The sequence below is a fragment of the Mandrillus leucophaeus genome, unplaced genomic scaffold (genome assembly GCF_000951045.1).
Source record: "Mandrillus leucophaeus isolate KB7577 unplaced genomic scaffold, Mleu.le_1.0 Scaffold698, whole genome shotgun sequence".
Taxonomy (NCBI): Eukaryota; Metazoa; Chordata; class Mammalia; order Primates; family Cercopithecidae; genus Mandrillus; species Mandrillus leucophaeus.
This window is the reverse complement of record NW_012107563.1, coordinates 976,451-1,003,847: the sequence shown is the minus strand read 5'-3', so window position 1 is coordinate 1,003,847 and position 27,397 is coordinate 976,451. Positions and strand designations below refer to the sequence as shown.

Here is a 27,397-nt window from a genome sequence, read left to right as displayed (position 1 = left end):
TAGCAAACACATCCATGCCAGGATAATTTAAGAAAGTAAAAATAGAAGGACTACCTTAGCTCAAGGATTCAAGTTAACCAGAAAACAACAGTCAGATGGGCTGCCCTCATTTGAGGTTTCTGAATGGGTAAGTAATGTGTCCCAAATGAAAACTTTAACCCGGAACCTCTGGCCTTCAAGTTGCAGGGCTCCCAAGCCTACGCTGCCCCAACCCCAGCAGATTCTGTACAACTTCCGACCACTGTGAAAGGGACGCAGCCTGGCCCCCTCCCAGGACCCTGAGCTGCTGAACAAAGTCTAGCCATGGTGGGAGAAGTGCCCAGACAAGGGACAGGCGAAAGAATAGAAGTTGGTGTTGTCTGAAAGCATTTTTGGAGGGAGGAGTTTACGCTGATCTAAATCACAAAAAAAGAACCGATATGCAAATCTTAAGTAAACTGAAGAGATCATCAGAATTCAGAATATAATGGCAGCCCTCAATATTATCCTTTGAGTCCTCCTTCCTCGCTCCTCCATCGAAAAACAATGTATGAGGAGCTTGAAAGATACTACTAAGGGCAGGGAAGAAATACAACACTGACTTACGTGTGTGTGCGTGCATATGTGTGTATAAGCATATACCTATATCTCACAGCAGACATTAAAAATGCAAAATGAGAGATTCTAAAGACAAAAACACAATTGTAGGGATGAATACAAAGCCTACACAACACTCTGGTAAACGTGTACTTTCCAAGGTTGTTTGTTGTAATTCAGTAACCAAACCATTGTATCCAATTTTGTAACAGACCTTGGACCAAACAAGGGGAGCGGAGGGGAAGAGAGAAGCCACATGTGAAACAGAAGGAATGCATTTTACCCAGGAAGCTGTACTTTTTGCCTCATCTAGTGCAGCCTACTTTTGCCAAAACTGTAAATTTGATTTGGTCTAAAAGCCAAACACCGGCAAAACGATTGTCAGTTCATGCTTACACGGAACGACGGGTAGAATTAACTAGTTCCCCTGCCACACAGCAAGTTTACGTTTACAGCACTGGGGAGAACCAACTCAGCACAGATAAGAGACATACAGTGGCCGTGATGCTGCACCCACTGCTTGAGGGTCAAGTTGGGCAAGTTCTACCGTACGGAGGTGAGCGCATCCATCACTTCTGCTCCATCTGAGCCGTCAGGATTTCCATGGAAAAACCATTCAGCCAACCCTCTCCCAACCCTGCCATCATCATTTCAAAGTGCATGGTCCAAACAGCCAGGTCTTGTATCAAATTAAACCCCTGCAGGAATAGGGGGTGGCTTGATTTAGTGGCTCATGGATCCCTGCAGTGACCCCACGGAGGGTCAGGTTATCATCATCTCCAGTTTATTGGTGAGGAAAGCAAATCTCAGAGACTATCGGAAAAAGGCAAAGGTAAGACAGAATCTGGACCACAACTGGGCAAACGTACATCCCTGTGGGTTCTGAGGTGGCCAATGAAGAAATAAGTGGAGGGGAAGACAATTAAGTATGTTAATGTGCAGACCTTCTATTACTGAGTACTTACTATGTTTTTGGCACCATGCAATGCATTGTGGAAATGGCATAATTTACAGTTGCTGTTCAAGTAGCTGAAGATTAAACAATCGTAAACCAAGCAAGAAGAAGCTCTACGCCAGCTATACAGGCCAGGAGAAACAGTATGGCCTGTGGAGCCAGACGGCCTGGATTCAGCTCTACCACTTCCCAGCTGTGTGACCTTGTGCAAGTTACTTAACCTCTCTGTGCCTCACTTTCCTTATCTACAAAATGGAGAGGAGAGCAGTCCCCACACCTCATGGGATTAACTGGATGATTAAATGTGTTAAAATGTGTAAATGAGTTAATATTCTTAAAGCACTTATAAAAATTGCCAGGTATACAGTAAGCGCTATTATTTAAAAAATGAAAGAAACTGGGGCTCAGCTTATAAGTAACTGGCCTAAAGTCGCACAACCAATAATAGGCAGAGTCACGATTTAAAGTCATTTCCCAAAACTGTGAAAGGAGAGCATGAACCCAGCATGGGCTTGGGAGATTTGGAGCTTTGATGGCAGGAATCTGACATTATCCTCAACCGATGCCTTTTACTTCCTGAAGTGGCAGGAGTTGGAGCAGGAGGGGGTGCTCCAATACAAGGAGGCTGGAAAAGGGCCGAAACAGCTGGGGACAGCCGCCTGGGACAATGGAGCAGGTTTGCCAGGCAGCATTAAAGTCTTTCTAAAATGTTTTAATAGCAGCTTTATTGAGACATAATGCATATACCATACAATTCACCTATTTAAAGTAACAATTCAGTGGATTTTAGAATATCCACAGAGCTGTGCAACCCTAACCACAATCAATTTTAGAATTTTTAACACCCCCCCACCAAAGAAAATTCTGTACTCATTAGAAGTCCCTCCCCCCCAAATTATACAATAAAGTTGTATAGTTTCCCCCCACTCTCTCAGTATTCTCTTGGGTGAACCTGTCTGACACTCAGCCCTGAACAACTACTCATCTATTTTCTGTCTCTATGGATCTGCCTGGATGTTTCACATAATGGATTCTGCACATTTCACATAAACAGAATCATATAGTATGTGGTTTTGCGTAATTGGCTTCTTTCACTTAGTATCATGTTTTTGAGGTTCCTTAAAGCCTTCTTAACACACAACTTCAATGCCCTTCCCTTGCTCCAAGCCCCGCTGGCTTCCCACTGCACTTAGGATCAAATCTACAGCCAAAAAAGTCCAGTGTGATCTTCCTGGACGCATCTCTGGCCACATGCTCCCCTAACCACTATGCTGGATGCTGGCCAAGCACCTCGAGCTCCTATCTCGAGGCCTTTCCCTGTGAGGTTCCGTCTACCTTGAATGTGTTCACCTCCTATGGCTCAGTGTCAGCTCCCTTCACATCCGCAGGGAGGCTTCAGATGACCACCGTATATGAAGGAACCCAGCACTCCATTATTCGCTGTGCCCTCCACAAGCCTTTCCAAACCTGTGACTATTTCTGTGTTTGTTACGCTGCCGCGAGCCCCCTGCCTCCTGCCACAGAGGGCCGGGACCATGCATGGCCACATTATTTACCATTTCGCCACCTGCATTGCCCAGCACAAAGGAAGCACTTCGGGATTGGTCGAATGAAAGAGAAAAAAATGAAGGAAAAGTTCAGCTGAGGTTGAAGACAGCAGTTTGGAAACGTGTAAATCAATAAAGTTGTGTAATTTCCCCCCACCCTGTCAGTATTCTTTCGGGTGAACCTGTCTGACCCTCACCTTCTCACCTTTCTTTCATACACACATCACCAAGTATTTATGCAACCCCCTGGCACATGGGCTGGGGGTATTCACCGTGGGACATGAGAAAGAGAAGATCCCAATCCTACAGCCTGCAGTACAGCAGGGGAAGGACGAATCCTTCAAGTTCTTCAATACAAAATTCCCACAAGTTTGCTATGCTCATGGCTTCATGGGCTATCAGCCCTGGTTACCAGAATGACTTAACTGAAGCTTTCTCTTGTTCTCCAGAAAACCCAGGTTTTACTACACTCCAGGGGCCAAGACAACATTCCCCAGATCCTGTGCTGCGTGACATGAATCTCTAGGGCCCTCTCATCTTACAGAGTCACCTTTTTGCTGTGCTGGAGGAAGAGTATCTAGGCCCGTAGCTCTGGCTCTCCTGAGCTAAGTGACCTCAATCGGATCACTTGGCCTCTTCACCGCTGGGTAAAATGCAGGGGCTGGGAAGGTGACCCTGTGGTTCCCACTGGCCCTGCGTTGCTATGAATCTGTATGTCTTAAAGTGCTATCTTTTTTCCCATCTTCAAACTAATCAGGCACCACCTTCATGACAAACCCCCGATAGCAGAAAGTTCTCTAATAGCAAAGCCAGCTCCCATCAACAGGGCAGGAATTGGCACTATTTGTGTACAGTTAACTGACATGTGCAAAAGTCGTGTTTCCGAGGTTAATATATTATAAGATCATACAAGGCCAGAATTAGAGAAGAAGTGTAAAGCACTGTTACACTTCTTGATTTTGTTTCATGCTTAATAAAACAGAGTTGTGTGCATCGTGCATCTGATACACAGAAAACCAGATCCTGGATTGGCTCAGCTGGGACTGAACGTTAGGGTGGAGGGTAAAAGCCTCCCTGTGATCACTGCACGTTGTCACAGCAGGGACAGCAGTGCCCCCTCTGCTGTCCTTCCCACAGACGGCAAGAGCAGGCAATGCCACTGAGGTTCTCAAAAGAAAAAAATTCTACTCTCGGAAACATTCACACTAACATACAATATACATCGTGGATTTAAGAAGCACACTAAAGAAAGTCAAAGGCCTGGGCTGGGCGCGGTGACTCACGCCTGTAATTCTAGCACTTTGGGAGGCCGAAGTGGGTGGATCATGAGGTCAGGAGACCATCCTGACCAACATGGTGAAACCCCGTCTCTACTAAAATACAAAAAATTAGCCATGCGTGGTGGTGCGCACCTGTAATCCCAGTTACTCGGGAGGCTGAGGCAGGAGAATCGCTTGAACCCAGGAGGCGAAGGTTGCAGTGAGCCGAGATCACACTGCTGCACTCCAGCCTGGTGACAGAGCAAGACTCTGTCTCAAAAAAAAAAAAAAAAAAGAAAGAAAAGAAAAGAAAAGAAAAAAGAAAAAAAGAAAGTCAAAGGCCTTAGTGAGCCATAAAGCCCAGGCTACCAGTTGCACTCTCAAGAGTGACGTCATGGCACGGGAGGGAGAGGGCAGGGGAAAACTTCAAAGTGGTCTGTGGGCCAGGCGCTGTGGCTCACGCCTGTAATCCCAGCACTTTGGGAAGCCAAGGTGGGCAGATCAAGAGGTCAGGAGTTTGAGACCAGCCTGGTCAACATGGTGAAACCCCGTCTCTACTAAAGATACAAAAAATTAGCCGGGATGGTGGCAGGCGCCTGTAATGGTGGCAGGCGCCTATAATCACAGCTACTCGGGAGGCTGAGGCAGGAGAATCGCTTGAACCTGGGAGGCGGAGGTTGCAGTGAGCCAAGATTGTGCCACTGCACTCCAGCCTGGGAGACCGGGTGAGACTCCGTCTCAAAAAAAAAAAAAAAAAAAAAAAGTGGTCTGTATTTGGTGAATAAATACAAGAGTTTCCATCTTCAGATCTGCAAAATTGACAGCTTAAATAAAATTCTAAAGTCTTTAATGCAAAAGACAATAGGGTCGATCTATGTTACCAAATATTATGATTAAGAAGAACTCAAATTTCCTCTAATATTCAAAAGGATCAACAAAAATTTGGGAAAATGAACATATACAATTACATGTCTAGTTACAGAAAACAGGTACTGCTTTCTGTATGGCAGGTACTCTAACACTTAATATATATATAACCCCTTAAGTCTCGTAGCATCCCCTCATATGTGTACTATAACTGTCTCACCTGGAGCTGAGGAACTGAGGCACCCAGAAGGAGGTGACTTGCTCACAGCCTCACAGAGCCCAGCTCACACCAGGGGACTCACATCCTCACTGCCAGATGCTACCCCCCATCCTCCAACACAGAAACGTTCACAGATGTCTCTTTAGCTGATCTCTGGAAAGTACAGTTTTATATAACAGGAAATTATACACATCATTTAAGCTAACTTAGCTTACTGTCTGTGACTGCCATCAGAAATTTTCATGGCCATGTAAATATAAATGGCTCTCCCACCTGGATGGGTTGGACGAGAAAATACTTTTAACTTAAAGATATTATCAAAAGCCAGTATGTGATGAGTTGGGTAGCCCAAGTTTCTAAATAACACTCAACAATACAGCTGAGAGGGATTCTGTAGATTTTTTCCAGGAAATCTGGATGGAATTCTTTCCTAGCTCTTTCATATTTGAATGTATCTCTAGAAACTGGCCCTCCAGGCCAGTAGGGACCTAAGTGGCCATATGCAATTGACTGCCTCCAAAGGATGAAACACTTGTGGAATTCACAAACTCTCTACCTATATGTTCCAATTTATTTTGAAAAAACTTTAGAAAAGGGCAAGTTACCGCTTTCTGGGACCAAATAAAAATATGGTACTTTAGGCTGTGTACTTCAAGTTTTCTGGGCGCCATTCACATTTCAGAAATAGACAAAAGCAGAGAGAGAGAAACAGTACTAGAGAAAGAGAATGTCAAGTAGTTGTCACCACAGGTCACCATGTACCTGTATATCCTAAGGGCTCCAGAAACAAAATATCTGACTAGTGGCTCGTAAGTAGAGAAAGGCCAGTTCCCTCGGCTCATGTACTGACTTGTGTTTCACCACACAAACAAAAACAAAGGAAGTGCCTGCCCCACAGAAACACGCACATGCATGAGCAGCAATACCGGCAAAATTTTGGAAATATTGTAAAACCTGAGGGTTCATACTCCCAGAGTCCAGGACCCAGCCTTGGCCCTTACGGAAACAGCTAGGTGATCCCTTACAGAAAACATGTTGGGGATGGGGGGATGGGGGGAACGGAAGGAGGAGTTAAAAAGACCTCTTGAGCTATTGTCCTCCAATTGCTTTTTCAGTGTTTGTTTTGTTTTTGAGACAGGGTCTAGCTCTGTCACTCAGGCTAGAGTGCAGTGGCGCAATCATGGCTCACTGCAGCCTCTACCTCCCAGGCTCAAACGATCCTTCTGCCTCAACCTCCCAAGTAGCTGGGACTACAGGTACACACCATCATACCCAGATAATTTTTTTTGCATTTTTCTGTAGAGACAGGGATTCGATATGTTGCCCAGGCTGGCTCAAACTCCTGGGCTCAAGTGATCCGCCCACCTCAGCCTCCCATAGTGCTGAGATTACAGGAGTGAGCCCGGCCTACGTATTTTTTTTTATGGAAGAGAAGAAAATATGGGAGTGCCACTCCAAGGGAAAGAGCTAAGCAAAGAGAAAACAAACAGGACAGGCAGGCACGAGGCAGCAAAGAGGAAGGTCAAACTTTGGGGAAGATGAAAAGCAGATTAGAAGGCCACTCTGTTTCCAGTTCGAGCCCTCAAATGGCTTCCACAGCCATTCCCAAGAGCAGTCTTTAAGTGAAACAACAGTTACTGAGACCTTTCCCATGGAACCACCCACCGCATCCTCCCCAGATACCCGCCGGGAGTCAGGGATACTTAAATCACCTCCATCCCTCATGACCCGTTTCATGTTTTGGAGAGGCACAGCGCTGCCAATTATATAAAAGCTTTCTGCTTGGCAGTCCTAAAAGAATTACATTTTCCCCAAAACAAAGAATTCATTCCATCTGAACCAACTTGTATTTATTTAGCCAGGACATATGCATCTACTAGATGCTACAACTATGTAACACTCCCCTGTGTAGGGCTTACAGATGCCTTCAGGGGTTCTCATGATACACACTGTCAACAGGTGGCCCTGAAGAGCATCAACAACTGGAGATGCCATCTTCTCCTTACGATCGTCACAGCTGTTTAGTGACTTAAGCAAGAAGCAGAGGTCATATTCCTAAGAGGTAACTCCTTGAAGTGATTTTGCACAAGGCTTATGCCTTGATGGGAAAATCACACACTAGAATGACAGTCTTCTATTGAAAAAGAAGTATTTCATTTCAAGTTTGTTTTCATATGTTACTTATATACATATACCATATAAGTATGTAAAGTATGTGGTTAGGCCCATTATAAATATATATGCATGCATATATATACATATATGTTTATATATATGTATATATTTGATTGTTTTGAGATGGAATCTTGCTCGTGTTGCCCAGGCTTGAGTGCAATGGCGCCATCTCGGCTCCCTGCAACCTCCGCCTCCCAGGTTCAAGCAAGTATCCTGCCTCAGCCTCCTAAGTAGCTGGGGTTATAAGTGCCTGCCACCACGCCTGGCTAATTTTTGTATATTTGTATTTTTAGTAGAGACGGGGTTTCACCATGTTGGCCAGGCTGGTCTCAAACTCCTGACCTCAGGTGATCCACCCACCTTGGCCTCCCAAAGTGCTGGGATTACAGGTGTGAGCCACCACACCCGTTTTTTGTTTTGTTTTGAGACAGGGTCTCATCCTGTCACCCAGGCTGGAGTGCAGTGGCTCGATCTTGGCCCACTGCAGGCTCTGCCTCCCAGGTTCAAGTGACTCTCCTGCCTCAGCATCCCGAGTCACCAGGATTCAGGCACGAACCACCACACACAACTAATTTTTGTATTTTTAGTAGAAACGAGGTTTCATCATGTTGGCCAGGCTGGTCTCAAACTCTTGGCCTCAAGGATCCACCCTCCTTGACCTCCCAAAGTGCTGGAATTATAGGCGTGAGCCACTGCACCTGGCCCATATATATTTTACACACACACACACACACACACCCCGTGACCATCTAACCTAAAAAAGTCCACCTGTGTATCACAGTCCCTTCTATCATACTGCCTTTTAAATCTTTTTCTTCTGAAGACAACACTTTTTGAAATTACCGACTCTATTAGGATAATGGCTTCCTGTCTGTCACCTCCTCTAAAACGTCTGCACCGTAGAATTAGGGATCTCCTCTTTCTTATTACCTGCAGTATTATCTCCAGCTCCTAGAACAGATTCTTGCTGATAGGAGGCACTTAGTAAGTAACTACTGAATGAATGAAGAACGAATGCCTCACCACACACCAAAGCAAAAGGAAGGCATTATGGAAAAACTCAAATAGAGCGGACACAGAGTCATACAACTTGGGCTTAAGAGCGAGCTTGACTTCTTAATTTCCTATATATGTAGAGAAGTTGCTTAATCCCTAGACTTCAGTTTCCTCAGCTTTAAACTAAGATAGGGTGGGCATGGTGGCTCATGCCTGTAATCCCAGCACTTTGGGAGGCTAAAGTGGGAGGATCGCTTGATCCCAGGACTTAGAGGCTGCAGTGAGCTAAGAGTGAGCTAAGGCTGCAGTTGGCACTCCAGCCTGGCCAACAGAGCAAGGCCTCATCTCTAAATAAATCTCTAAAGAAAGAAAGAAAATACGAAGTACTGTGTTTGACAGTTCTTTGCAAATTAAAGAGTACTTTATTATTGCTGTAAATGACATCTTGAGTCAATATTGATAGTGGCATCAAAGAAGAAGTTCACTAGCATAAATCCTTAAATAAGCGAGTTAATCTGGCAAGAGTGAACTTTCTCATTGTCAACACCATTTTGCAACTGACTGGCTACCTCTCAAGTGTGTGACAGTTTGTTTACAAATAACAGTAGAAAGAAAGTATAAAGACCAGGGTTCAGCTCCCTACTCTACCACCCAACTTTAAGCCCTCCTCCCTCAGCACCATCACATATGAATAATAAATATACGAATAATCCAGAGATCTCAGAGTGCTACTGTGATGATAAAAACCTAATATTACGCTTTGTCCAGCCCGTTGGAGCTTGCTAATGTCAGCCTACAATAGGATTCTGGCACCAAAGGCTACACGGGAACCACTGGGAAAAGCACCATCCTATTAAACAATGGGACAATGCCACCAGTCCCATTCCACTGGCAACGCTAGACAATACCTCCACAAAAAGCCTTCTATCACCAGTCATTTGTTCTTTTGCTACCAGATCTTTCTTATTAAGATGTAATTCACAAACTATAAAATTTGCTCTGGTAAAGTGTACGATTCAGTGGGTTTTAGTATTTTCACAAGGTTATGCAACAATCACCACTATCTACAGCTGACCCTTGAACTAACTTGGGGTTAGGCATGCCTACCCCCTCATAGTAAAAAATCCACGTGTAACATTTGACTTTCCCAAAACTTAACTACTAATAGCCTACTGTTGACCAGAAGTTTTACGGGTAACATAAAGTCTATTAACACACAGATTTATATCTACATATATTTTATGCATTCATGACATACCTATCTTTTTCTTAATTTTTTTGATATTTTGAGACTATAGAGTTTTTTCAGATTGTTGCAAATTTCCAAAAAAATTTCCAATATATTTACTGAAAAAAAAATCTACTTATAAGTGGACCTGTGAAGTTCAAACCTATGTTGTTCAAGGGTCAATTGTAATTTGAGAACATTTCCATCACCCCAAAAAGAAACACCCTACTCATGAGACATCGTTCTTTATTTCCTATTCTCCCAACCCCTGTAATCAAGAACCTACTTTCTTTTTCTTTTTTTCGTTTTTTGTTTTTTTTTTGAGACAGGGTCTCACTCCTTTGCCCAGGCTGGATGGTTCGATCTCAGCTTACCGCGGCCTCCGCCTCCCAGGTTCGAGCAATCCTCCTGCCTTCAGTCTCCCAAGTAGCTGGGACTACAGATGCATGCCACCATGCCCAGCTAATTTTTGTATTTGTAGAGACAGGGTTTCACCATGTTGCCCAGGCTGGTCTCAAACTCCTAAGTTCAGGAAATCCACCTGCCTTGGCCTCCCAAAGTGCTGAGAATGAATCTACTTTCTATCTTTATGATTTGCCTGTTCTGAACATTTCATATAAATCATTTCATACAATATGCAACCTTTTATCTTTGTCTTATTTCATATATCATCAGATGATCAAGGTTTATCTATGTTGCAGCCTGCACCAGTACCTCAGTCCTCTTCATGGCTGACTAATATTCTACTGTATAGATATACCACATTTTTATCCATTCATCAGTTGATAGACACTTGGGTGTGTTCCCTCTTTTCGGCTATTACAGATAATGTTGCTATGAACACTCATGTATAGGTTTTTAGGTGAATGTATGTTCCCAATTCTCCTGGGGTTATATCTAGGAGTGGAATCGTTGAGTCACGTGGTAACTCTTTAAGATTTTGAGGAACTGCCAAATTGTTCCCCAGTGGAGCTGCACCATGTTACATTCCTGCCAGCAATTTATGAAGGTTCCAATTTCTTCACATCTTCACCAACACTAGTTATCATCCATCATTTTTAGTATAGCCATAATAGTGGGTAAGAAGTAGTATATTATTGTGTTATCAGATTTTAACAACCCAATTTTTAGTAGGTCCTCAGAAACAGAAACTAAATACCAGACAGTGGAAGAAAAAAAATCCACATTACGCCAAGGCAGTATTCCCAAACTTCAGTCATTCAAGTACTACCCTCATGATTTTACCAAATCTGAGTGTCATGTCTACTATTATTTACTTATTTAACAAATCAATTCATTTTTAATTTCATTTTTATAAGAATCTGTAAGTCAATGCTATAAATATGTGTCACATGCCATAAATAGAAATATCATGAATACACACTTTGGGAGGCTGAGGCAGGCGGATCACTTGCGGTCAAGAGTTCAAGACCAGACTGGCCAACATGGTGAAACCCCATCTCTACTAAAAATATAAAAAGTAGCCAGGCATGGTGGCATGGACACCTGCAATCCCAGCTACTTGGGAGTCTGAGGCAGAAGAATTGCTTAAATCCAGGAGGCGGAGGTTGCAGTGAGCCACGATCGCATCATTGCACTCCAGCCAGGGCAACAAAGTAAGACTCCCTCTCAATAAATAAATAAATAAATAACATGAATATAAATATGAAAGCAAAGCAAAGTTAGCTAGATGGAACTGTCTCCCAGGGCCTGCTTCTTCATGTTAAAAGAAAAATTTGCAAATAAAAGGTGCTGGAAAAATGACAGCTACAGAGAGAATCTTCCCTTGACCTCATCAGACAGACTGGACAGCAAGGTGCTGGCACTATCAGTGACAGAGTAGTTCCCTGTCATGTTTGTGTCTCTTACAATGTAACCTCTTACTATCCCAGGTGCATCACTTTGAGAGACCCTGCTATAACGCTTCAGGAAATACCGGTCCTGAAAGAGAAGGCCAGTTCCATAGTGGTCATCATACTGGGGGTTTTGATGGACAGTTCTCTACATAGCCCATTACACTTGGCTGAGGGTGTCACTACTTCATGGTAACAAACCTTGTTCAGCAAATTTCCAATAAGTCTGCCCATTCTCTAGCTGCAAGCACCTGGCTTTTCAAGTTTCAACAAAAACAACTTTCAGAGCAAATATACGTAATACAAATTAAAATAAAGAGCACCTGCCCTGGGCAGGCAAGCCCAGGCAGTGCTATCCATAATGTGACAAAGTGCCTGGATGGGCTTTACTGACAGAACTGGCCCCAAGTATAATTAAAAAAAAACACACAATGCACCGGTTGTGCTTAAATACAATTCAGCCTCCCTCACCCAGCCCAACACACGTACTATTTATAGTGAGATAAAAGCAGCCAGTGACAGCATATTTGGGTGCCTCCAGATTTTAAGAATAATTATCATCTGTCATCATCCAAGCTTAATAAAATACTAAATAGTATATTACATTAAAAGAAAAGGAGTGATGATTAAATCTGAAGGTATTCCACTGTCTCTGTACCTGGGTACTCCTCCTGGGCCCTCAGATCTCTGCTCACACGTCCTTTTCACTGGGAATACTTCCCTGGCCCTCAACTCTAAATCCCCCTTATTTCATATCTCAGGATACCTTTCATTTCCCTTCCTAGCACATCTCACTATGTAGTTTACTCTAGGGATGGCTGGTGTCTGTCTCCCAACAACAAAGCCCCGTGTAAACAAAAACCAGGACTGTTTTGGTCTCCATCATGCCGCCAACAGCTACAACAGTTCTTGGGACAGAGGAGATAATTCAAGAATTATTTGCTGAATGGATGAGTTCAGAGGATGTCAAAATTGTATGACTGTTGTAAGGTCTGGCCATGCTTAGAACTACCACTAAGAGTATATCTCAAAAAGGCAAACAAACAAACAAACAAAAAACAAAGCAAAACAACAACAACAACAACAAAAAAAAACCATACAGGGCAGGACTCTACAACTTTCTAGAGTTCCTGCGAACTGACTACAACCCAGGCTATCCCATAAGATAGGAACCTCCCTTTCTTCTAGACTAAGTGAGGTATTGAGTCTATCAATGAGCTTTTATGGAGGGCCCGTTTGTCAGTGGAGGGAAGTTGGTGATGAGGGAAGGAAGAAGACAAACAAACTAAAATGGACTCAGTGCTTACCATGATACACATATTCCTCCTTCAGTCCCCAAAGAACCCTTCGTGATCACCATGATCCATCTTGGGCTTGTAAAATGTAGTAACTTGCTCAAAGTCACACAGCTAATCTATGGTCAAACAGGAACAAGTATCATTTCGTTATAAGCCGAAGACGTTACACAAGTGCCAGAGGGCACATACACCTTGAAAGGGGCCAGAAAGAATGGACAAAGTTAGATGATAGAGCCAATGGGGTGGGGGGGGATGTTATTGTTAGTTTACCATTTTCTATGCGTTAAGCATAGGACTAAAGCATTGACTCACAAAATTTTATGTATTCATCATATGAGCTCCAGGAGGTGGGCACAATGATTTATCGCCATTTTTTTAGGGTGAAACTGTAGCTTAAGACAGAGACCTGGACAAGGTAATTGATGGCTGGAAAGTGGCTGAAATCTGAAGCCTAAGCTGTCTGAGTTCACATTCAGAGCACTGACCCCTGCCTCCACCTCCTGCCACGATGCTGGGGGAAGAGTGACATAAACGAGGCACAGAACAGGGAATGAGGGCGTTCCGTAGCGCATGCATTTAGGGAGTGTCTACTCTACATCCAGATGGCACAGGGTAACGAGTAGAGGTGAACGACAGAGCCCTGCTCTTCTAGAGCGTCTAGAAGACAGTGAAGTCAGAGTGGATCTGAAGTATAGGGTCTGGAGTCGGGTTGCCTGGATTCAAACACTGACTAGTTGTGCAACTTAGACAATCACGTAATTTTCCCAGGCCTCAGTTCCCTCCACCTTTTTTTTTTTTTTTTGAGACAGAGTCTCAGTCTGTTGCCCACACTGCCAGACTGGAGTGCAGTGGCATGATCTCGGCTCACTGCAACCTCCGACTTCCAGATTCAAGCGATTCTTCTGCTTCAGCCTCCCGAGTAGCTGGGATTACAGGCACACGCCACCGCATCCAGCTAATTTTTGTATTATTTTTAGTAGAGACGGGGTTTCACCATATTGGCCAGGATGGTCTCGATCTCCTGACCTTGTGATCTGCCCGCCTTGGCCTCCCAAAGTGCTGGGATTACAGGTGTGAGCCACTGGGAATGGCAATAGCCATCATACCTACCTCATGAGGTTATAAAAAAAAAAAAAATGGGCTAGCTGGGCGCGGTGGCTCACGCCTGCAATCCCAGCACTTCAAGAGGCCGAGGCAAGCGGATCACGAGGTCAGGAGATGGAGACCATCCTGGCTAACACGGTGAAACCCTGTCTCTACTAAAAATACAAAAAATTAGCCAGGTGTGGTGGCGGGTGCCCATAGTCCCAGCTACTCAGGAGGCTGAGGCAGGGGAATCGCTTGAGCCCAGGAGGCAGAGGTTGCAGTGAGTCGAGATTGTGCCACTACACTCCAGCCTGGGTGACAAAGCAAGACTCCATCTCAAAAAATAAAAGGGGGGCCAATATAAAGTCCTTAAAGCATACCCGGCGCACATCAATATTAGCTATTATTGTTCTTGGAACTAATAGAAAACAAAGTTAGATGGGAAAAATATGGCCAAAGCAAAGGACCGTGGAAGGATTGAGTTCAGCAGGGTCTGAAGAATGTGCAAGATGGACGGGGGCTTGCTAAAGTCAGAGATGCCCTCGGGAAAGCAGTGGGGCCATCCGGATGTGCAGTGATGTGCACCCAGCACAGCTACAGACTATAGTGTCACAGGAGAAAGAAATGGACAGGATGAGATGATGGACTGCAACATCACGTGAGAGGCAAAAACTAGCCAAAGAGGGTGCCAAGGGTTTGGACCAGGTTCAAACTCTATACCAGACAGAAAACGTGGCACAAAAGAGAGAGGAGACGTGTGGGAAGAAGATGCGGTCATGCCTTTCCTCCTGTGCTTGCTGACTTGACAGTGGCTGTGAGTGAGTCAGAAAGTGGGCAGAGACTGTGGGTCTCAGGAGGCTCCAGACCAGGGCCCTGTGGAAGGGCTGGCCCAAGGAAACTACCATTTACTGAACATATACTATGTTTACATTGTTCATGGTTAAATCTAAGTCTTGTTTTTTCCTTCTGAAGAGTCTACAAGATCACTCCTGATCGCCCTTGTACACATGAGGATGTTGATGGAGAGGGACTGGGGACATTGCTGAGGATGACACAGCTAAAAAGTGGTAGAACTGGTCTTGAGGTCCAGGCCTATCCGATTCCAGAACCCATTGTCTTCCCACTGCCAGGCTCAGCCAGGAAAGCCAGGAGGTAGAACAAGCTCTGCTGAGAAGCCAGCACCTCAGAGTTACAACACACACCCGGCCCTTCTCCACCTTGCCCCTCTTGGCCACCATCTCTCCCCTTGGCTGCCCTTCCCTCCCCTTCTCCAACCCAGCACTGTGCTCATTAGACAGGACCCAGCATTAATCCACCCTCATCCATGAAGTTTTCACGCCCCCTCCCCAGGGGAAATGGTCACCTCCTCCATCTGCTGCAGCCCTTGCTGTCCTCCCCACCCACCTGGCATGTGTAGACAAGCTTCAACTCAGGTGTGGTGTTCTGGCCACCTTATGCCACCCGCTGACAGACGGGGCTGATTCTGCTATTGTGCACTTCCCGGGGCCTCTTGCTCCCTCTCAGTTCCATCAAGTCCCCTTGAAAGCTGCACTCTCAGTCAAATGCCAGCCTTCTGGGGAGAGGAGGACTCCCCAGCCCTAGGCCTTCCTGGGGCTGAGCTACCCTGATCTCTGACAAATTCCAAGTACTGTGGCTAGCTCTGCTCCACTACATCCTCCTCCAAACTAGAATTTAAGTTTCTAAAAAGAAGTCACTTCCCTGTGCTGTTTGTAGTGCCTTACACGTGGCAGACGATCAATAAATAACCACCACTGTCAAAGCTGATGGAAAAAAACCTTTAGTACAGTAACACCTCACCTCACACACGTTGGAACCAAAAGGCAAGCCAGGGGGCCTCTAGGCAAACAGTGTAAGAAGGCTTGGGGGTGTTGTTTTTACCCTGCAAACCCAGCAGTGATGCCAGTTAAAGTAATAATATAATTTTTTTTTTCAGATATGGATGGTTCGGTGTTAGAAAGGCTTGAAAAACAAAATGAGGCCTCTTTCTTTGAAATGTTAAAGATGTGATAAAACCTGTGCGGTAAAGTACACTGGCTTGACTTAAGGCCTTCTAAGACAGACCTTCACCCAAGGCCCGTTTGTTCTCATTTTAGAAAGCAGAAAAGTTCTTTTGTTTCCCAGCCTTCAAGAGAGACAAGCTGAGTAAATCCACAAGAGTAGCCAGTGTGTATGCTGCTTGGAGCACTGGTTACCTAAAAGCCAAGGACAGTAACCGAGAAAACAGGGCATGCTGGGGTCACTCGGCAAAATAGTCATACAAGTATCGGTAGGCCCTATCATTATAGTAACCACACACTTCACTGATTCTGAATAATTCATTCTTTCATAAGCAAGGAATCATTAACTTATGTTGAATGCACTCTGTAAGCCCCCAAAAATAAAAATTTATTTTAGAAAGATTTCCATCCAAAACTACAGGGAAAAATTAAATATACCCAGGTCTTAAAAATATCCAGGTTTAAAGACCTTAAACCAGGTCTTAAGGATCAGTTATCAGGAAAATTCCTATATATGAAACAGTTCATTCCCTCATGGGTCCAGCAAACAGGATGAAGCCTCATACCATGTCTCTCAGAAGAACTGCAGAATGCCTACTTTCTTATCTTTTTTTAACTTTGCAAATAGCCCAACTATGAAGTGCACATGGCTGTGGGGTCAGGCTGTCCTGAAGCCAATTTAAGAACCTAATAAAACCTATTTTTACATAAAGAATCAACTTTATTTCAAAGCATTTAAAAAAAAGACAATTCCTTCAGATTTTTCAATCACTGAACTATCAAAAATGATTGTAACATTATAACATCATGACTTTTCTTGGAATCCCTGGGCAGCTATCAGCTTTGCAGAGTGAAAAAAAAAATTCTGAGCTTCTTTATAATTTTTATTTTTATTTTTTATTTATTTATTTATTTTTGAGATGGAGTCGCCCAGGCTGGAGTGCAGTAGCACAATCTCGGCTCACTGCAACCTCTGCCTCCCATGTTCAAGCAATTCTCCTGTCTCAGCCTCCTGAGTAGCTAGGACTACAGGCGCACACCACCAAGCCCAACTTTTTTTTTTTTTTCTGCATTTTTAGTAGAGACAGGGTTTCACCATATTGGTCAGGCTGGTCTCGAACTCCTGACCTCAGGTGATCCACCTGCCTCAGCCTCCCAAAGTGCTGGGATTACAGAAGTGAGCCATGGCATCCAGCTGCTTCTCTGTAATTTTTAGTAGTTTCAGAATGTCACTGATGGAATGACATTGATACTAGCTATTGGTAATTAACTAGGCCAGCGAAGCTTGGGCCCACCCAAGGTAGCCTGAAGAGCGTGACCACTAACGGACTCCCTTCCCCTCAATGTGCCATGGAGGTGCTCCCTAAATACTTGTCTTCAGCTTTCCTGCCATCCACACTGCTCTTGAAACACCCAAATGCACTCAGGTGACTCCCGATTTAGACCTTCAGTGATCCTCCCATCATTCACTACGAAGATGAGTCCAAATCCCCTAACATCACTCACCGCCAGGCACCAGGGGAGCCATCACAGAAGAACGTCCCTGCTCTGCTGGGGCTTTCGTCCTTACGACAAAGACAGGCAGCGAACACCAAACCCAGAACAGAGCAGGCAGTAAGTGCTAGGAAGAAGGCTAAGGCAGGCACAGGGGCTAGAGAATGGCACTCATCCAAGAAGGCCTCTCAAGAAAGGTGAGTATAGCCTGAAAGAAATGACATGACCACATGACAAACAAAGGCCTCCCAAAGCTGGCCCGAGGCCTGCTGGCCAAGCTCCTACTCTGCCCGTCCTCCTCTTGCAACCTGCACTCCAGCCTCAGAAGCTGGGATTCCTTCTCCCAACGCACCTCACTGCTTCACACTCCATGCGTTTGCATTTGCTCTTCTTCTGCCTACAACATCACCCACACACCTATCTGGTCTGGCCAACTCCTCCTGATTCTCCAAGGCTCCCCAGAAGCTTCTCCTCCTTTTTGAGGCCTTCTCTGGACACCAACCACATATCAGCTTCCTCACCAGCAAGATCCATCACTTCTCCCTTCTGCCCCTCTGGCCCGCACCGTGTTTATTCATGTGTCTGACGCCTGAGCAAAGTGGAGCTCCTAAAGGTCCTGGAGCTGTGACACTCATCTCCATAGCTGCAGCTTCTGGTCCTTCAAGACAGCCGCCCCCGAGGGCCTCCATTAATAAAGGAATAAAACGCACATCCTCCTTTTACAATGCCATCTTTGAAAAGGTCTGCCCATGGAGAAAGCACAAACAAATGCCTTTTTATTTGAAACTCCCTTTGTAAAAATCGCTCTCCTTTTCCCCTGAAACCTGCATGTTGTAAAAGTCTTTTGGGTTCTTCCCCCTATAAAACTATCTTGACACCTAGCCATGTATCACGGCGCATGAAGCAGCTATAAACATCGCAGTTGGAAAAACATTATGCTGTGAAGGAAGAAACTCTATCTGCCAAGACACCGAAAGGCTTGCTACAGATATCATGAGAATGTCATGCTGGACACAATGAAAGCAGCTTGGACACTCCTTTATAGCCTGTGATCATTTTCACAAACATTTCCTAAATCCTACACAGTAAAACTTTCTTTCCAAGGAGGACAAATTGTTTAAAAAGGAGGAGGAACATACTCTTTTCTGGTTTTGTTTTTGTGTAGTTAAACTCTGAGCTTTAAAAACACAGCCTACACCTCCCCATCCTTAAGACACCCAAAGAGAAAGTCAGTTAGAGGAAAAAGGGGAAAAAGGCAGTGGCCAGGACGCAAGACATACAGCTCCCAATAAAGGAGATGAATTCAGAGAAAAAAAATTCTTCTTTCAGTGCAGATTCCACTATTGTTACTTTAGTTTCCATTCTGTTTTCAATGTGGGGCAAATAAGAGTTGTAGAAGTGAGAGCCTCCCATGTGGGTGGAAGGGAGCTGGATTCAGAATCAGGTTCTAACTGCAGAAACACCAGCCAGATCTCAGAAAGACCAGCCCAAGCCTTGCTGACAGCTGGCCCTCCTCAAGCCTAAACTAGAACTCCAAAACTGAAGACCCCCTAAAAATAACAAAGAAAGAGAATTCAGCTGCTCCGTCCGAACTCGAGCACAAAAGGAAGAGGGGGGAGAAATCGTTTCCATATTTCACATAAACTTAGATCTCACTGCGACAGTTAGGAATGCATGAGTCAACCAAGGACTGACAATAATTACTGCACACATCAAGCCCCCCGCCACAATTCAAGACGAGAATGTGCAACACCGAACGAAAACTATGGACGTCTCTATTGGGAAATGTTTGTGCTTACATATTTCAAAATGGCTTCGTAAAAAAAATAAAGTGTCCTTTTACGTGAGCTTTTAACTTTTTCGTTGTTGTTCTTCCAGAGAAAGCACCTGGAAGAAACTTTAAAATGTAAAACTTGTCCCAAAGTCATGTGAGATTTTACTCTTGCAACTTACTATAACTGTACATGAGTGTTTTCTCCCAGCCCCCAGATTCCCTCACACGGTGGTTAAGATTCGTTCTGCCCTTGAACAGACTGGGGGTTTAACTGTACTGCAGTGGTTATTGTGAGGGAGGAAAAGAGGCAAATAAATCACAGAATGGCTGTAATTCTAGAAGAATAATTTTGGGGGAAGTAAACTTTCTCGTTGTTGGCTGTCAGGAACGGAAAGTTATCTATGGTGTACAGTGTTGAGAATCAGGCACCAGATGTCTGGTGCTGGGGTCGTCTCATTTCATGAAAAGGAATGTTTTGTTTAAAAATGTCTAAACAACAAGTACCATTTCCCGAGCCTTTCTGTATTCCACAACATGAGCTGGGCACTCTCTCCTGGTGTTTCGTTCAGGCTCATAACAACCATGTGATATATTATCATGCCTATTCTACAGATGTGAAAGCAAGCTCCGAAGGGCTAAATGCTCAAGGTCGTACTATCACTGAGTGCTAGAGTGGGGATTCAACACGGGTTATTTCACTCTGCCCCAGTCTGGCTCTGCTTTCTCCCTACAGCAGGTGGGGCACCTGTTCTGGCGTGTGACTTCCCCAGGCAGGTAACGCCTGTGAGCGCAGCAGAGTCTCATGAACAGGACGGAGACAGGGAAACAAAGCTGTCTCCCTGGCTCATTCTCCACGCGATTAAATTAGTCAATGCTTACTACATGGATGAACGCAGAATTTAAATCTAGTGTCTGAAGAGCCTTTATTAACCATCGTGTGAGCATGTCCCTGGTTGCCCACTGTCAAAGTGGCACTACTGAACTATAAACATCAATTTTACATCCAACAGAAGATATACCATGTTCCTGACCTCCTTATGATCCCATAAAGCCCAGTTTCTTTGAAACCCAGATTAAAACAGTTCACTGAGCATGTGCCACCATGTCTCGCAATTACGATTTCTTTTAAAGCCAGGCGTGATCCCATATCTTTCAGAAATTTATTTAATAGCAGTCTTATGCTTATTTGATAGCTGTCTTATGCTTATTTGATAGCAGTCAGTTCTAATTTATTTGATAGCAGTCTTATGCTTATTTTTTATTTATTTATGCTTATTTGATATTTATTTTATTTGATAGCAGTCTTATGCTTATTTGATATTTATTTTGCTTATGTATTTATTTCCTTATTTATCTATGCTTGTTTGATATTTATTTTATTTGATAGCAGTCTTATGCTTATTTGATATTTATTTATTTTGCTTACGTATTTATTTGCTTATTTATTTATGCTTGTTTGATATTTATTTTATTTATAGCAGTCTTATGCTTATTTGATAGCAGTCAGTTCTAATACAGTTTCTAAGTCACTGAGCATGAAATCATGTCCATCTCTCCTCAAGAAGTTCCCTCTTTTAGGTAGCAACTGGCAGTGTGAAATATCAGAGACCTGATGCCTTCAAGAGTAGATGAGGAAAATAGGGACATGCTGCCCTGTCTCCCTGAGAATGACATCATCTTTTTATGCTGTATGATTCTATGCATGTCTGTGTTTTGTTATTTTTAAAGGAGACCTGATGACCAGGTTCTGGTCACCTTCAGAGCACTGAAGAAAATGACTGACAGGTGGCTGTCACATTGTCAGGCCAAGAAGGTGGCTTCCTCTTTTTCTAAATAACATGAGCCAAGGTAATAATGACAGCATTCCAAGAGCATCTTCTACTCCCAGAACAACTGCCACTGCACTTCAGGGAGTAACTGAAACACCAAGTCCCGTCAGTGGGTTTGCTGGGGTGGCCAGCTCTAATGTACAGTACAGTTCTACCAATCTGTCATCAAGTACTTTCCAATGATGTCATCAGCCCACGAATGTAACAGAACAATGATCTGTCCCATGACCCCTTCCAAAAGTTTCCCCCTTATTAATTCTGTGTCCTCCTTCTCGGCACTAAAATCCAAAGAAGCTACCTTGCCATTTGGGTCAACCTTACCAACTTCTCTCAAATAGGCTTTGTCAAATTATGAAACAAGCTTTGGAGAAAGATACAAGTCCCACATTCTCCCTGTGCCTAAGAGATCTCACAGACTGTTTATCAGGCCACCTCCCACTTTAATATAATCCTGGCCTTAAAAAGAAGACTAAATGTTTGTTTTAAGCAGAACTGGTGCCACAGTAATAAACTTTCAGGGCAGGAGATCAGTTCTCCCTTGTTAGACTGACCGAAGATATTTTGCCAGGTGCAAGCCAGCCTGCCACAAACCATCCTAAATCCACCGTCCAGTCCCAATGTGGGTGGGCCATGACACCCTTCTGTTCCTAAGAGGCACTTAGATTTTTAGATTAATTTTTAGATTAATAAAGTTAATTAAGTTTGATTGCATAAGCACTACTTCTAAAAATTTGAGGTTTATCTAAATATAGTGATTCAGATAAATCATTAAGACAGTATTAAATGTAAAAAGAAACAGATTCCAACTGTGCAGAAATCCATTTATAAAAAGACAATGATTATGTGTAAATAAGAATAAACATGTACGAAAATGTCTAGGAAGGGTTCCAGAAGGTGCTGACCTCCAACTATGGGAAAGGAGAAGGATAGAGCAGAAAGGGGACTATCTTTTCCAACCCATCTAGAGTTCCGTTGTTTAAATTTTTTTTACAAGAAGCATTTCTGTATTATTTGACAAATAAAAATAAAATCTACAGGCAACGGAAAGACAATGGGGGGAAGGATGAATATATGAAAGTAAATCACATTCCATAGCTCCTGAATGTTTAATCAGAGACGATTTTCCACTAATATTCCTGCGATGACCACATTGCTCCATGAGGATGCATTTCTGCCTGCCACGTGAGAAGCAGCTGTTTCCTATCATTCATTATCTGTTTCCTCCAAGGCCATGAAAACTGAAAGGCAGTTCTGTCTGGTTCCAGAAGCTGAACATGCAAAGCTGCATCCACACCTTTACCCCAATGGCATCTTGGACGAAGGACAGGAAGTCTCCAAACAGAGCCTGCTGTCTTTCTGTTTCTGAGTCTAACCAAAGCGTTCTCCCTAACCCTTCCTCCTGATCACACCTAGGCCACTGAGCCTCTAGGTATCCAATAATCCACACTAGTCACGGCCTGTTCATCATCACATCAGCCATCATATGCAGACATTTAGCGTTCTTCAACCTATAAGAAAACAGAAGATCACTGATGCGCTCTCGGCAGCCTCTTTCCATTCTGAATCAGGCTGGAGAAGAGGAACGGTGGGAGTACACCTAGTGATTTCTGCAACTTGCCAGTGATTCTGCAACTCGCCACGCACGACCAACTTCACTGCCCAGCACTACCAATGGGCAGAATCCTCCTAGTTTTCTAAATCACTTCACCTAGCTGTCCCCTACCCTCACCCCTCATCTGGCTGGCATTTATCCTCTAAAACCATCCTCAAGCAACTGTCTTTTAAAAAAAAGAAAAAAAAAAAAGCTTTACTGCTTTTTGTGGAGCATGGCCAACTCCTAGGCAGGACAGAGTCAGCCTTATTATTTTTTATTTTTAAAATACTTTACTGCTCCTTGTGGAACAAACAACTCTCTCTCTCTCTCTCTCTCTCTCTCTCTCTGTCATTCATTTGTGCTCCTCTGAACAGCTCCTAGAGCTGTAAGTACATCTGAATGCATCAGATCATATTGTGTAATAAATAGTGCTGGCATTTCTCCTGCGAGACGGAATGTCCTCACCAGTGGATCCTCGAAACCCAACACTGAGTCTAGTCTAGTCCATCACACAGAAGGTTCATAAGGCTTCTTGATTGGGAGTGTATTACAGAACAGGAAAAATGCTAGGATGTGCCACATTATTGCTGGTGGATGGGACCTACAAAGCCATAGGTTTTATGGGATTTGGGGAAAGGGGGCCAATTAGGGCAAGGTGGGAAAATAGTATAATCACAAACCTTCTGAACTGGGGGTCTAGAGAATTTGGTTCTGGTCTAGGTCCTGCCACTTAAATCTCTGGGCCACAATGTCATTTACGACAAAATAATTTATTCACACAAAAGAAGATGTATTTGGACTGAATGATTGAAGGTCATTATCAACCCTCAAAATTAGAGTTAATGATGGAAGAAAAAACATGGAATCCATAGTGCTGAAACCACAGTCCTAGGAAAAATGCGTGCTCTTGTTATATAACCAACCGAAGTCAAGAAACATCTCAATATGCCTAATACACAGGCTGTCGTCTGGTTCATCGATGTGAACAGGATTTGTATCTGAGCACTGCCTCATACCCAGTATTTGTTCACTATAAGGATACTCCTGGCCAGGCGCGGTAGCTCACACCTGTAATCCCAGCATTTTGGGAGGCTGAGGCAGGTGGATCACGAGGTCAGGAGTTCCAGACCAGCCTGATCAACACGGTGAAACCCCATCTCTACTAAATACAAAAATTAGTGGGGCGTGGTGGTGTGTGCCTGTAATCTCAGCTACTTAGGAGGCTGAGGCAGGAGAATTGCTGCAACCCGGGAGGTGGAGGTTGCAGTGAACCGAGATCGCACCATTGCACTCCAGCCTGGGCAAAAAAGTAAGACTCCGTCTTAAAAAAAAAAAAAAAAAAAAAGATACTCCTTGTCTCCATCATCTCAAACCTAATTATGATTATCGCCTCCCTCCTCCCCAAAAGAAAATGAATAAATACTTGAAAATAAAACTCAAATGTTGCCATCTGGATGGAGGCAAAGCTTCTTTGAAAGTTTAACCAGCACAGGAACACTGACAGCCCACGCTGGATCTTTAAGGCTTGAAAGCTTGAATAGCCACACAGGTCTGGTAGCTGCTACTGACCTCCCTGTCTCAGGCCTTTGGAGAGGTGGTTTTTAGCTTGATTCATCATCACTGCTTTCTCAGACAGCAAGCCTGCCAATTCCACTGAAGGCAGAGTTGCCAATTAGCTTGGATTTTAACTTCTCTATATGCGAATTTTTGGTGAATTTTTTCAACTTTTAAGTTCAATGTACAAGTTTGAAAACTGACAGCATCTAAAATATGCTGTACATGAATCCATCAATTACGAATCATCTCCCTACACAGAGTTCCAAACCTACAATGTTTGAGAGGAGGAGGATTGGTCTAGGTATCTTACAAATATCTTTTGAAAAGTGCTACTCAACACACAAAAATTAGACAAATATTAACTTGGAAACTGATCCAAAAGAAATTATATGTGTTTCTAAAGGGTTGGAAAGGGGCTTCTTTGGCGCATACAGATTTTTCCAGTTTTAAAAGAACTTTTCTACATTAATCACTTACTAAAGCTCTGTTCCGGAAACAGGCACACACTGAATAAAATATAGAAACAGTTTTTTCCCCTGGCTCAAACATGCCTTACAAAAAGTCTCCTTCATCTATAAAAAGGCAAATCAGGTCAACTTTCAAGTTTTTTATTTAACACCCTGCATTTCCCAAAATGCATCAGGTATGATGAGTCCTGCTCACCATAAGCCCAAATCTCCACTTAACACTAACAGCGTGATTCACGTCGCTCCAGGTTACTATCTGCAAGGCGCCTGTTTGACACAGTGGGTGTCATTATTTCTCCTCGTCGCACAGGCAATCTAAAAGTCCCTTGAGAAGTGTGAGACCTTCTGTGATTTGGAAACGGAGGAAGCAACTCTGGTGACTAAGGAACAGGGGTAATCACCCTTCTGATGGTTGCTTCTGTAAGATCTGCTCCTGTAAGTTACTCCCACAGCGCTGATAGGAGCAGATCTTTCGAAATAACCTCTTGGCTCCCAAGAAGAACTGGGCTGGTTTCCTTAATTGGGCTTGGCATGACGGGACACCTTTCATCTGGGGTTGTTTTGCCAGGACAATAACTCAGTGGCATATACACTACATCGTGGACACATCCATGTATTACTGTCACACCCACCAGTTATCAAAAGCAGCAGTAAAGCAGGAAATGTAGTAAGTGTTGGGCATTAACTGTGATAAAACAATAGATATGGACTTCAAGGGCGTGCCTTTGTGGATGCCTCCCCTCTGCCACGTAATGCCTACTCTACATGTCAATATCACCAGCCCTCAGGTCTCTTTATGCTAGTGGAAGAACTAAGGAAAGACATTTAAGAACTCATTTACCATCACCCCTCCACAGCACGACATTTAAAAAGGTATAACTGTCCTCTCTTTTCTCTCTCTTTTTTTTTTAGACGGAGTCTCACTCCATCTCCCAGGCTGGAGTACAGTGGTGAGATCTTGGCTCATGGCAGCCTCCTCCTCCTGGGTTCCAGTGATTTCTCCTGCCTCGGCCTCCTGGGTAGCTGGGATTACAGGCACAGGCCACCATGCCCAGCTAATTTCTATTCTATTCTATTCTATTCTATTCTATTCTATTCTATTCTATTCTATTCTACTCTATTCTATTCTATTCTATTCTATTTTATATTTTGAGATGGAGTCTTGCACTGTCACCTAGGCTGGAATGCAATGGCACGATCTTGGTTCACCGCAATCTCCCCCTCCCAGGTTCCAGCGATTCTCCTGCCTCAGCCTCCCGAGTAGCTGAGATTACAGGTGCCTACCACCACACCCAGCTAATCTTTTGTATTTTTAGTAGAGACGGGGTTTCACTATGTTGGCCAGACTGGTCTCGAACTCCTGACCTCAGGTGATCTGCTTGCCTCAGCCTCCCAAAGTGCTAGGATTACAGACGTGAGCCACTATACCTGGCCATCTTTTAAAAATATTTTCTAATGAAAATTTTTTACTTTTTTAAGTTAAAATAGAGACAGGGATCCCACTTTGTTGCTCAGGTTGGTCTCAAACTCACGGGTTCAAACAGTCCTCCTGCCTCAGCCTCCCAAAGTGTTGGGATTACAGGCGTAAGCCACTGTGCCCAGCCTTCTCTTTTTTTGTGGGGGCGGGGGGCCATTTCAAACAATTCTCCTGCCTCAGCCTCCTGAGTAGCTGGGACTACAGGCGCGTGCCACCGCCCCCAGCTAATTTTTGTATTTTTAGTTTCAACACCATTTCATATTAACACACTGCATAAAGGATGTGGGATCCAGTTTTCTCTTTACCATTCCTCTCACCGATGGGCAATTTACTATTTACAATTTATCCTTGTTTGATTTGAGATTGAAACTACCCTGTTGGAAGACGTGAATTTTTTTTCCAGGATATGCCTGAGTTCTAAGCAACAAAAGTAGCACCCAGTGCTTTATTAAGCACTTCAAATATGGCTGATATTATGATAAATGCTTCACTCACATTATCTCATTTAGCCCTGAAAACAAACCCTGAAAGTTTAGTAACAGCATGATTCCAAGTTTAAAGATGAGCTAGTTGACTAAACAACGTACATAAATTGGCCAACATCAGGCAACCATGAGAGGCGGTAAAGGATCCAAACTTGGGCAGCTCCTGAAGAGCCCTGGTTCTCCAGTACTGTGTCACCTGCAGCAGCCACAATGTTTCAGAATGAGGAGCGGCCCACCCACAAACACACGGCTTTATCCAGCCCCAACAGAGACAGGAAGAGACTATGAATGAATGGATACATGAATACATTTTCTCTCCAGGCAAAATCCCTAAAAGTAAAACAATTATTCTCTATTGCAGGCAATTAACTACAGGCATGGGCTCCCACCTTCACCCAAAACAGACGCGCTGAAGCCGGAGCCATGGTTTTTATAGGCTGATTCCAACTTTGTTGGACAAAGAGACTTTAGGGGTTTACCTTCTTCCCTATCAAATATTTACCAAAGACATTTATTAGGAGGGCCTTAATTTGAATAAACAGATGCCATCCTTGACCATCTCAAGGACAAAGTTAACACTACTATCATTTGGCTTTGAGATGAAAATAATCATTTTTAAAAGAGAAAAAGAATGCTAACTAC

At 43.8% G+C, this 27,397-nt stretch overlaps 1 protein-coding gene across 2 annotated transcripts in view; it reads right to left on the bottom strand.

Moving 5' to 3' along the window:
- Window positions 1-27,397, bottom strand: part of CNKSR3 (CNKSR family member 3) — a 127,307-nt gene that overhangs the window by 70,719 nt on the left and 29,191 nt on the right. Inside the window, exon 1 of one of the 2 annotated variants that reach the window (XM_011964381.1) lies at window positions 17,990-18,314. The exons of the other annotated variant lie outside the window; for it this stretch is intronic. The gene's annotated coding sequence lies outside the window, so the exon portion shown is untranslated. Of the gene's footprint in view, window positions 1-17,989; window positions 18,315-27,397 lie in introns of those variants that run through there. 2 annotated transcript variants of the gene reach the window in all.